The sequence below is a fragment of the Xiphophorus maculatus genome, chromosome 5 (assembly GCF_002775205.1).
Source record: "Xiphophorus maculatus strain JP 163 A chromosome 5, X_maculatus-5.0-male, whole genome shotgun sequence".
In the NCBI taxonomy this organism is placed as follows: Eukaryota; Metazoa; Chordata; class Actinopteri; order Cyprinodontiformes; family Poeciliidae; genus Xiphophorus; species Xiphophorus maculatus.
Genome location: NC_036447.1, coordinates 14,571,687 through 14,585,235, shown reverse-complemented (window position 1 = coordinate 14,585,235; position 13,549 = coordinate 14,571,687). Strand labels below are relative to the sequence as shown.

The 13,549-nt window shown below is 35.1% G+C and overlaps 1 protein-coding gene across 1 annotated transcript in view; it reads right to left on the bottom strand.

Annotated features, from left to right (window-relative positions):
- The window catches only part of ctnna2 (catenin alpha 2), a 313,802-nt gene that overhangs the window by 130,638 nt on the left and 169,615 nt on the right, over positions 1 to 13,549 (bottom strand). The gene's annotated exons all lie outside the window — the stretch shown is intronic.

Sequence of the window (13,549 nt, the reverse complement as noted above, 5' to 3'; positions counted from 1 at the left end):
TTAAAATCTGTGCCAACCAACAATATTTTTACAGAACTGTTTGAGTCGTCTCCTTTTCCTCAAAATGTTCCCAAGCTCTGAAAGGAATCTATAATTGTATCTGTAGAAAAAAGTAATCTCCAAAGAACCTAATGATTTTCAGCAGGTGGCTTTGACCTCTACTGTCCTAAAATGCTTTGAGCTACTGGTCAAAGCCAGTCTGACTGAGGAAATAGGGCACCAGTTTGACCCATTGCAGCTTTCTTACCATACACACAGAAGAGTGGAGGACACTACTGTTGCTCATTTCAATTATCCACTCCAGCAACTTGAGGGCGCAAAAATCCATGCAGGCTTTTATTTGTGGATTTTACTTTGAGATTAGTTTTAATATAATTCAAACACAGTTCTTGGTGAAGAAACTCCGATCCCTATTTAATCTTGTTGTTGGTTTGGTGAAATAGATTTTAGACTTAACATATAGGCTGTAGGCAGAAAGAATGAATGCAGTCCTAGCAAGGAAACTGCTGTCATCTATAGAGTGATTTCCTCTTTTGCAAGAGTGCCTACAAAAACAAGCACTTCCTCAAGTTTCCAGATGACACTGTTGTAGTCTGTTTGTTGAAGTCAATTTGGAGAGAATCATCACTGACATGTTCTTGACTTCTTGACTAAAGTGTTGTGATGAACCTTACCTGAAGTTGAATATCAGTAAAACAAAAGACATAGTCAAATACTTCAGGAAAACTCCTCACCCTGCTCTACTAACAATAATCAAGGGATCTCTAGTGAAGACTGTGAACAGTTAGAGATACCTGTGAACAATTGTGGGCAGTTATCTCAACCTTGACTAGCAATTTGTTAGAACCACCAGGAAAGACGATGTTTTCTAATTAAATATTTTTATCATCAATAAATTTCTGCTTTTTTAAAAGAATCTTTTTTGGCACAAGTGGCCTTTATTTGACAGTAATCTGACAGGAAAGGGGCAAAGACATGTGCATGGCAAAATAACAGAGGACAAGAATTTTATTGTTTGGTATGGCACCTCGTTCTTGGAAAAAGGGCAAGACGCCAACACAAGTACCTTTCCTGTCAAAACCAAGATGTGGATTTATTCGCAGTGATTGAGAAAGAACAGCTTTGCTAGTCACAGTCTAAAATTGAATCCACCAATCATAACATCTTATAGATAAGATGCTTGGTGTGTTGGACATTGATATATTAATATAAAGAAAGATTGTGACAAGGTCATGGAACGTAACTAGGGTGCAGTCTTGATACCATTTGTGATAATGGACATGGCAGAGTGGCATGATCTTCCAGCCATGTTGCATACTGATGCATCAAAGCTGTCAAGATCAGAACACGTGGTAGGGTCATCAAGGGAAGGTGCTGCTGATTTATAGTTTAGGGAGGGCACATGACAGCATGTAAGGGATGTGGAAAATTGCAAGGTTAATCCAAGTTTGGCAACTTATAGAAGCATAACAACATCATAACAGTCTTTGAATTAAAGATGTCTTCTTGACACAATCTAACAGTGTTCCTTTACATCGTTTGTGCCATTGAGAGCTTAGCAAGGTCTTCATCCTGTGTGAAGAGGCCTACTGAAAACAGTATCGTCGAAACTAACTTTCTCAAAGTTAGCTTCTTGTGAAAGCAAACGCATAGCATTAAGGTTTTTATCATCAGAGGAAGGCAGCTGAAGTTTCACAATTAAATTTATTTAATACCAATATTACTGTGCATACAATCATACATAAAACATATTATACATGCTGAAAAAGAAAGAGCACAATTGTTAATCTAGCGTATACGTGTTCAGATGATGTATTTATGACATTTTCAAGCTTAACCCTCCCACAGACCTAAGAGGGGTTGCGTGGACCCCATGTAAGCTTTTTACTCTGTGCATAGTCCAGGCAGAGTTCCATTGATCTTTTGCAAGGTTTTTAATTGTTGTGGTTTCAGGACCTGACAGGTTGATGGGACACCCCCATTGCTTCCCAACCGTGACATCTGCTTTGCTCTTCCTGAGCATCAAGTTACGACTGCAGGAGTGTTTTTATTATCTGGACAAATGCTGTATGTTGACTACAGACAATCCATTGTCCTTAAATAGCAAAACATATTATGTTTGGGTTTGTAATTTTTTGTGTCCACAGTCCTATCATTCTGGCTTGACAGGACATGCACCTGGAAAATTTACACCTCAAAAGGTGTGAAAAATCACTGTGTCACTGACCCAATTGCCCATCCTGTGATTCTTTTCCACCCATGAGATGTTTCCCTGCATGACCCACATGTGATACGTTTTGGTAATGTGAGAATCGAAACTGTATTTTAAGTATTAGACAGGTTGTTTGTTATTCCACTTCTACCAACAATAACCTGTCATTAACTAAAAGTATGAAGGTAAAACCTTTTTAAAGCTTGCTTGAGTAAAACAGCCCTACATGTACCCACTCAGACAACTTGTCTGGTTGTCTTTTAACAATTTTTTCTTTTTTTTGCAACTGTCCTTTGTATAATCACCTACCGTAAATAAAAAAATATATATATCAGTCTTATAACTTAATGGTAAAATACAAAAAAAAACTTTAAAAAAATAAATGTGTTGGCCATGGAATTAAGTCATAATTGGCTCAAAATGTACAAGACATGCAGATGTTTTGATATTGCTATGACATGACAAAATGTCTCATTTTAACATATCTTAAGAAAAATGATTGCCTAAAGTACAGGAAAATATTTACCATATGATAACAGAAAAATAAATATCAGTTTTGAAAAAGAGAAATAAACAAAGCATAAAGCAAAAGACTCAAGTGCTGTCATATCAGAAGATTATTTTTATTGCCTACAGTAATCTCAGTCAACATTGCACCTTTTCTTGAATTGTCCTATTGTGTCTGCTTTTTAGTGGAAAGTTTTAAAAATTTGCTACAAGATGAAGCAGTGCTTTTAACCAGTATTTTCCACTACACCGTTGCACATTTGAAACCAGATATTTTTGTATACTGTATAAAAAGGCACAGTTTTATTTTAACTGTCTGATATTGAACTTGACTAAACATTTTGTTTGGATTGGTTTATGTTTCCAATTTCTTTCTCAGAATAATACAGAAAAGATACAAGCAGGATAATTGGTACCTCATGCAATTTACAGATGCCAGCATTTTTGCAAAGACAATTTTGCAAAATGTATATTTTGTTAAACAATAGAAGTATAATTGGCCTTGGCAGTAATTGTGCCATCCTCTTTTTATTGCTCCAGAACCATAATCCCATAATCCACATTTTGTATGACATCTAAATTACATTAATATTATTTTACACATAACAAAACATTGTTAAACTAATTAGCAGGATGATACTTGTGGATAACCAATGAAAAGTATGACATGATGAACTTGAAACTAAGATGTTAGAAAACTTTGCTCCCCTCCAGCAGTGTCAGTAATGAATTTAGGAGTCATCCTGTTTTTGATAAATCATGCAATTAATTGCTATCAAGGTCAGTCATCAGTAAAGTGGTTGCGAAGCTTTAGAGCACATCACCACCTGTGACACAGACACTGGATGAGCAGCAGTGGATTTTTTGGTCTCCATCCATTGACATGGCCTTGTCAGAAAAATTACTCTTTTAAAATCTGTTTTGAAGTACAGTAATGTACAGCGCAACATTTTTTATGAGGATCCTGGAGACGGGCAATAGATTCAATCTGTTTTACTTGTATGCCTATTGGATTTTTCTGTTATTTCTGTGAAAAGAAAACAAATTGAAAACAGAACTGCAATTGCTGAAGTTTTCATCTGTAAAGTATTCATATTATTTTTTGAGAAGCAAATCAAAACTGTTTTGTTGTGAACACTTTACTTTTATTAAATGTTCAAACTGAACGACCAAAACATTTGAGTTGTGAATATTTGAGGAGGAGAAATTTAGAAGGGAAAAATTCAATCGAAGCTTCTAAAATGTCTCTAAAATCTCATCTGGTGTGAGCACACTGTACTGATAACATATTTGTCTTATCAGTTCAGAATTAATGATCACAATGTTAAACAATCAACTAACAAATTAAACTTAATTATTGATCAATGTTTGTTTAAATACATTTACATTTTGCTGCTTGTGTCTGCAGCAAAAGAGCAGAAAATACCTTGGGCAACAGCAGATGAGCTAGTTCACAAGCCTGGCAGCAAAGTGAAATAATAAAAAAACAACAACAGTGAATGTCCCTGCTGGCTCATAATGCATCTCACTCAATGTTGCACTGCTGTTGTTTCTGTGCCTCATAGGTAAAACACTTCTGAACTTGTAGCGCTGAGCATTGTCAGCATAGATGTTTGTGAAGTCTAACAACAATAACTGACATTGCCAGTGATTGTTGGGTCTGTGCATGTGATCGCTGCATGGTGCTGAAGCATGTAACAGCAGAGCTGCCTTTCAGTTGCAGACACAGAAATGACTTCTGCTGGTTCTAGGATAAATTGCATCATGCATGGAGTTCTTAAAGGGATAGCTCAACATCTTTAAATGTTCTGTTTAAAGTGTGTGAACTATTAGCTTATCTTTTTTAACAGTAGACACTGCTCTACTGGTATCTTTATTTAGCCACCAAGATTAGCTACTCTGGATTTATATTAAATGATAATACATGGAAGTTGTCAACTGCAAAAAAGACTAACTATTGGTGCCTCATAATTCTTAGAAAAATGTAGCTGTGATATGTGCAGAATTTGTTTGTGAAACATTTATTTTCTTGTGCATGGCTTGCACAATTAAGTTACAGTTCATGCACATTGTTTTCCTGATCAAATCTTGGTTTTCCAATTACACTACAAGCCTTTTTTATTTCTTATTCTGGTGTTCACAGTGAAAGAGAGACTTATTCTTATTTCCTTCCATCGTGTCACACAGTTTGTTCTGCCTGTGTCACTCATGTTTATACATAGAATTTTAGGACTTTCCCAATAAAGCACTGCGTCTTTAAAGAAAAAGAACAACTTGTCATCTACATTCTACTGAAATGAGTAATAGGCAGAATTATCCAATCTTCAAAACATAAACATATTTAGCATAGCACTTCAGCAAACAGCTGAACATGAAAACATAAAAAGCAACAAGATGTGAGCTTACTATTGCTATAGTTGTCAAACATATCTTTAGAAAACAAATGACAAAACAACATGTATTTTCTGTGAAGGCATTTTCAGAACATTAAAGAAGTTTTCTTAACCCATGTTAGAATAAAATATCAAAGCTGACCTGCAGAAATTCCATTTGGGCCAAACTCTCTGTCGCTGCCAACAGAATGTAACAGGTTAGTGGTACAGTTTTAAAAGAAACCCGCCTCAAAAATTTTTCACGTTCTAATATATTAGAATAGAGACAGGTTCATGTTTATGTGTTTTTCTCAAAAAGCAAGAGCAGAGCAGAAAATGAAATTCACTGGCTTTTGAGTTTTTAGAAATTCTTTGAAAAGCAAATAATTGCACCAATATGTACATGCTAGTCATATGGGGGCTATTTATATGTGCTGGATGTGTCAGAAAAAAAAGAATAATGCAAACGTAAACCCACACCTGCAGGTAAAGTCAAGCCTTTTTGGTTGACATGATGGAAGTCTTATTTATGTCCCCATGTCAGGTATCATTATGTTCCTGAACACCTCAAGGTGTCATCACGAAGACCGATTGATGAAACACTGCTAAGACATTTGTGGAGCATGTCAAATAAATAATTCAATGGATCTACATTTCAAGTCAAAGTTTAAGATGTAGGGCTTAATGTTAACTTCAAAGATTTCTGATCTTTTATGCGTATTAATAGAATTTGTCAAAGGAAGTATATTTAGAGCTTTAGGATTTCTAACCTAAACTCCCAGCAGACAGAAGGCATGCGGCACAAACTTGAGAGTTAAATTTAGAAGTGTTTCAGCCTTTTGCATCACAGACCTCTGTTTGTTGAATTCTGCTCTGCTTAATCCCGACATGAGAGAGGTTTGTGGACACATGAAAGACGTGGCGGCATGTTTGACTATGGATGAAGCAATAGGCCAGAGTCCACAAAGCGATCAGAAGAGCTTGTATGCTGGTCCTGAGAGCTGGGTTTTTGAAAACAGCCATGGTGGCTCTTACTGAGACTTCTGTGTCATCTGACTGCTAAAGGAAGTTCCTTTTATTTACACAGAATGGTTTTGGGCACTTGATGTAGTCTCTCAGAAGACAAAAGCATTAAAGCCCTAGCACAAAAGAATACAATTGATTAAAAATGTAAAACATTTAATTAAATTAAACAATGTATAGAGAAAACCTCCACACATATCTACCTGCCAAACGTGGGTGAAACGTTGGCTGTGACAGGTAGCTGTAAATTCCTCCCAGCTGCGGTGGCGGGTGAAGAATTTGGATCTTGTTTCTGTGTGAAAGCATGTCCAACACTGAGTCTGACTGCTCTTTGTTGTGACATGGCAAGAGCTTTGTGTTTCTGTCTCTCTACAGGGAACACTTTGCTTTGAACATAGCTGGAAGCCATTTAGAAGGATATTAATACCCATTCTTTTTCCTCAAACAGACAAATATTCACAAAGGCGCTTCAACTGGCAGCTGGGCTCAAAAAGAGCAGCCAGTCAACAAATGATCCCATTTGCAGGACTTCAAACTATTCTCATTCTATGCATTTGAAGCAGATCATTATTTCTGTTAACTAACATATTCTTAAACTTTAAGCATGTTGAACACATTGCCAGTGACAGCTGTTGCAATTAAATGTCAGAATGAGTATTAGGTCAAAGCTCCGCTCCCCTGAAGGTTACATTAGATCATAATCACCATCATGAACGGAACCTGCTGAGTATGAAACGCTTAGATAAATAAGATTGTTGATCCATATGGATCATAGAAACAATGCTCTCTATGCCTGATTAATAATAAATAAATTAAGACATTTTCTAACTGCATGCCCATTGAAAGTCATTAGTAAGCACAAATAATTTTGGGTAACAAAATGAAAAAGTAATTTGATGTTTAACAAATTTGCTAACAGAATGGGCATATTTTATTCATTCCAGTTATTTCAATCATTTAAACATTATGTATCGGATTTATGTTAAATGAGTCTCCTTGAGTTCCAGAGATGAAAGACACAAAATAAGTGTTTCAGTAATTTCAAAAATAAATGATAATGGTTTGTTTGTCTTGATTTGTAGCTTAGAAAACTAATAAGCTGCCCTGAAGGAAAAATCACAGAGAAGATTGTTCCATTGTTTAATTAAAAATGCAAAAGTAACTTTTAATGTTCAGGAAGGACTAAGGAGAGATTTTAAAAAATGTGTTGCTTCATTTGGTCAAAATGGCCATTAGCTTTTTACTTATTAGATATCAACATCTTGAACACTAGAACCAGAACTTTGTTTTTAACAGGTCTTTAGCAGCATTATGTCATGTTCTTATAATTTCCAATTAATCATGTATAGATACTGCACATGTTAGTGAAACAGTTTAAAAGTAGGAACCTGACTATTTGAACAATTAATAGCTTTTAGCATTTTCCCAATGTGACTGAACCTGTGTGGAGACATTAGCGATTAAAGATTTTCAAAACATCCAGTGTAACATTAGGCACAGTTGTTCTCTGCTCATTTGTGTTTGACAAAGAGACAACATATTTTTAGTTTGATCTGCTATTTAAGTGTACCCTCTGAGATAATAAAGCACTCAACAACCCAGTTGAGATTTTGAAATGCTTCTTTTACATGTTTTACATGTACATGTTTTTATTCATCACTTGTTTATGAGGCAATCTCTCTATTTTCAGCCACAGTTTTATCAGTTTATTTTATTTTCTCTTTCCACATTTTGCATAAAAAAATATTCTCTTTGCTAAGCTATCCAAAGTTTGTAAGAACATCTTCACTCAAGAAATATTGTTTCAGCCTCCATGTTAAAAGATTAAAGCAGCGGTATTAACTGTGTATCATATGCATCTCAGCCAAGACTAGTGTAATGTTGGTATGTTGACATTTTCTTCACGTGTGAAATGACCACCAGGAAAGTTGTTTCCAGCCAAATGACCAGCAAAAAAGTTAATTTTGTCTCGCATTAATTGAAAAACAAATGGAACGGCATGTGATAACAGCATGTAAGAAAATGGTCAAAATATAGTTGGTCACCTTAAAGATCTTCACATTTTTTTATTCATGAGATAAGAGTCTTAGGATTTAAAAAGGACAGCAGAGTAAATGTACACATGCAGCAGTCATGAAGTTGTTTTATGACTGCTTAATGAGAACAATAGTATGGTTCTCATTATTGTCTGGAGCTTTTTTCTGACTTCCTGTCCTTTCCGTCGTCTGGCTGCTTGTACTGAACCTGGTTCTTCTTGTAGATGGAGAGCCAGCTGCCATATGCCATCTCAGGATGAAAGACTGCTAGAACATTAATGCAATCAGCTGGGTCTGATCATATATTTTATTAACATTCCTGGTTCAAATGAATTTAGCTATATTGCATAACAATTGATGGGGAATTGAACTGTAGGGATGTTGATTTCAGTATGACTACTGCACTGAAGTGGAAAGAAATTCATTGATTTGAATGGTGCAATAGGTTGTGGATATGTTTTCAATAAGTAAATTATGTTCAAGAAAACAATGTCGGGAAGTAAAGTTCAGTAAGCAAGATCTAATTCATTTGAAAATTTGAAGGTTTGCAGCACATACAACTTCATCTTCTCACATGCACCTAACCCTCAATAGTGATTTAGAAAACATTGTTATAAATCAGCTTATGGCTAATAGCCAAAAGTTAAAATGTATTTTACAAATGAGAACAATTCACCAGGAGCTGAAATAAATGATGTGTTTCTAGAACCACAGAACCTTAGGCTAAGAACATGATAATTACAGTAAGGCCTACAATAAATTGAAAAAGTGCAAATCACTATGATGCAGTCATCTCTGGATTAAAACAAAACACACGTCTAAAACACGACAGCAACAGGTAAATGAATGCTACAAAACTGAAACAGAAGCATAGAAGATGAAGCATTTCTGTGGTTTGAAATGTGCCAGATAATGACTTTAAAAGAAACAGAAACCAACTCAACCGTATGCATTGCTAATAACATTGTTCTCATTAAGGTCAATCACCGGGGCTTCATTAAAATTCAATGAAGCTAAGAATTTTAAGGCGTTGCCTTGATGTGTCAGTGTGGTTTATTCAGCCAACACTAACAAGCTTTCCTGTTCCGAGTGTCAATAAACACATAGCATCTAGAAAGAAGGCCACGTTGTCACAAACTTCAGTGATGGGAAGAAATAAATAAAGTGGATCTGTAAAACTACAAAATTTGCTTGGTTGTGTTTTTAAAGTTTTAAAAATGTTCAACTCTATTTGCTTTGTGAAATAGAGTTTGAGTTTGTGAAAAGATTTCACACAAAAGATCTGTGTGAAATCTATTTCACACAAATGTATGGCTTGCCCCATACATTTCTGTTAACAAAAGGTAATGTAGATTTTATTTTCCTTCTCCAGCAACCATAGACCTTGTCATAAGGACTACTCCAGACTATCCATCTATTGTACTCAATAAATCCTGCCTCCATACTTAATGCCGAACATTCACCAAGAAGTAGAGCTTTATTTATTTATCAAATTATATTTTCCTCTACTCACGCATTGTTATTGTTTACTTGAATAACCCTTTCAAAACAAACCTCTTAAAATTTCAAAGTACAGTGTGATGATAGTTTCTTCATTCCCTTATGTCATTTAAAAGCTAACTATGTTTTTATGCCTGTTTTTCAGCAATAAAGTTTTGAAAATATGTAGCTGCCATGTCAAGGAAAGAAAGTAACCTTGACATAAAAATTGAGCTTCTTTGTTCTGAACATGAATACCAGAAGACTTTTATTATTTTTCATTCATTGATGATGTATAAAACATATTTCATCAGTCAAAATATCTGAATGATCAAGTATATTGATTAGTAGGAGTGTACTACTTTATTTGATAATGTAAGTAAGTCATCAGTGGTGGCAAACCATTAATGTAGTGTAGAAGATATTAGGACATTCTTTAGCATTTACAGAATGTCAACATACATTTATTTAAACCCTTTCACAATGGTACCTAATGCAAACTGTTTTGACATCAACAACTGAGGCAGCTGCAGCAATGTCACAAGTGTAGGAAGTCAATTGTGAAACACTTTGTTCTTAAACCCTCACATCTTACCACACCAATCCAAAGAAGACACACATACTGTATATCCAGATAATATGAAAGGGGCATAAATCTGGCAATCTCAGTCTGCTACAAGCCGAATATCAACGTAAATGTAGAATTATCTTTTGTTATTTCTCTACTGACCCCATCACAAAACAAAACAATGCTTCCCGACTTGTCCATCAACATTATCTCTGCAGCAAAGCAATTAGTCATCATTCACCTTGTTTTTCTGGACTCACAGATCCTCTGACTCATTAAATAATTTAAATAATGAGTCTCTAATCCCTGATAGGTCATTTTAGCGCTTTTTAAATAATTTTGACACCTAGTAAAACACCATCCTGGATAAAGATGGTTAGTTCTAAAACCTATGAAAGAAGAATAAAAGACTTCAAAGGCATAATTTTATGATTTGAATTCTGGATAGTTAGTGAAATTTCTAAAATATATAGTTAATGAAGCTCCATCCATCCATCCATCCATCCATCCATCCATCCATCCATCTCAGGCAGTCACACTCTTTAACGCACACTAGTGCTGACTTTGACTTGAAAGCAAAGCTAAAACTCTTAGTCTAAAACTGATGGTCTAGATGCTCTTCTGTTCGCTGCGTCAAGTCATTACAGAGCACCACGTCGTTAGCTGATGGTGTAGTCATCTATTACAGCTAAGAGGAAATACACTAAAGGTGAGGACAAATGATTCCAGCCTCGAGAAGTTCAGATCATCTGAAGGGCAGTGATTCTTCTTTTTCTATATAATTCAAAAGGTTCATTTAACATCTATTTTAAATTCAAATGTACAAAATAAAGTAGTAGGTTAAAAAAAAAGTACATGACATCTACAATGTAAGCTTTCTCTTCCAATCCATTTTCTTTAATTGAAAATTACTTAATTGAAAATAAAATCTTTATAAATAAATATCTTTATATTGTCTGGTTAATAAAATGCTAAAAAAAAAGAGGGGAAAAACAAGTCTTCATCACCTAATATGATTAATTTTGGCCACTGCATTGTCACTGAGGATTGAAAAAAATGTTCTAATGTTTTTAAGATTTTGCTTTGAATCACTTCATGTATGGGCTAAGATAGCAGTGAAGAACCAGATGGAAACACTTTGGTTAAGCTGGGAAATGGTAGAAACAATCACAAAAAAGTTCCATGGCTGTTAGGTGATTGCTTTTATTGTTGCATTATTGTAATTTAACAGAGAGAGAAACTCTGAATCAATGCTGAACTTTTCTATTCAGGTTTAATTCAGTTTGTTTACATAGCGGCAAGTCACAAGAAACGTCATCTGAAAGCATATGTCTATTTAAGATAATAGAAATATGAAATACTAGAACTTTGGGGTCAAAATGTGCAACTCTAACTTCACTTTGTGTAGGCAGTGATCACTTAGACTGACCATTGCCATCCAATTCAACACTTGTTTCCAATCACAATTCACATCACAGTCTGGCCTTTCTCCCATTTACTTTGATTCCTCCGGTAGATTTTCTATCAGGCCAATCAGTGAACAGAAGAAGTTGTGAAAGATGTTGATGTTCTGTGCTACTTTAGAACTACAGCGCCTGTAGTTTTAGCAATGGCAGTGAGACTGAATGAATCCGTTCAGTCCGTATTGGTCATGCTTCCAAATATTATTAACAGCCATCTTGTGCAGCCCAGCACTTCTCTCTTCACAGTGGGGGATGGTTGTTTACAGTACATGTAATTCCCCATAAGGTTCATAGCGCCAAACTGACATTCCATATGTCTCAGACAAACGTTAGGATACGTGGAAAAGGATATGAGAATGAGAGTAACAGAGTGTCACTTTGGAAGCTGCTGGGACAAAGAATGGTGGCACAAAATTGTCTCTTTTGGTAAATGTCAAGGTTTTGTTCACCCCTTGTCTAAACTTGAAAATTACCTTATTAGACCTTATTATGTACACAAAGGAAAACTACCACTTTTGCTCTTCTTTTATTATGTTTTCAGCCCTGTTCTCTTTTTGCTTTATTTATTTTTTTCATAATTTCTTTCCAACGTATGAAATGTCTTTCTCTCTTTCTCAAATTACATGTTTTTCTACAAACACATGGAAACCCCCAACATTTGCTTGAATGTCTGCTGAAATTTTCTAACACACCAATGTTCGTACTCTAAATCAGAGTCGTCAGGAACACGGCTTTGCTACACTAGCAAAATACGCAATGGATAATCCTTTATGAAATTAGAAATGGTGTCAAACCTACCTTAGTTTGAGCTACCTTTGCTGTTCAATTATCTTCAATAAGTCTCAGCATTCTCCTTGACCTCTGACTTCAACAATCTATTTTCATCCCACCAATTACAACCAGACATGTTTTTGTGTGAAAATAGTAGTAGATTATAGATAGTAGTTTCTGAAATGATCCAAGCAGCCTCTCTGATAATTACAACCAATCCACATTCAAAGAAAAACACCTGTGTCCTTCTTAATTTCAACTTTTATGTTCATGTTACAGAATTGGCTTTGTAAAAATGGTATATTTAAAATAAGTGTTTATTGAACATTTAACAGACTGAATTAATAAATAGTAATGATGAAAGGTTCAGATTTGATTCAACTCAAATAAGAAAAAGATGGTGTCAGGCTGAAGACCAGGCTGATTTGCAAGATGTATGGCATGGCTTAGATTACAGCTTATTGTCTTTGAAAATTAATAGGCGAAAGATGACAAAGCAAGCAGTAATTCCAGAGAACTCTAGTTGGTGAGATGGGAGGGTATCTCCAGAGAGAGATATTTATGTTATATCTTTATACTAATATTATTTGGCAAGCAATTACATCTGTATTCAAAATGCCTAGCCAGCCTATAATTGAAAATGACAACGAATGCTTGGTTACAGGACGGTTTGATTAAATGAAGAATGTCATACTCTAGTCTTGACTCATTATACTCCAGCATTTATTGTTGGAAGGGATAAATGATGAATATCAATAGCATGAGATTGAGTCAAACATAGTCATATACGCAATATTAGACAAATACCTTGTGCAAACTTATCATTATTGAATTACTGTTGAAATGAAGTGATTCCTCATGCTGCCCATACTAGAGTATGTAACATTATACATGTTTATAATCATTCTCTGTTTTAATGTACATGGACACATAATACTTAAAATGCAAGCAGACGCTATATACTACTTTTTGGCTTACTCAAAGCAAAGCTAATATCAGAAACTTGGAAAGTCAAAAGATGCACAATTCATAACACAAGAGATGGATGGGTGGGTTAGTGGAAGCAGGGGGTTTATTTAAGTCCCTGGTTTAAGTCCAACCCTTTTTGAATATGTAAA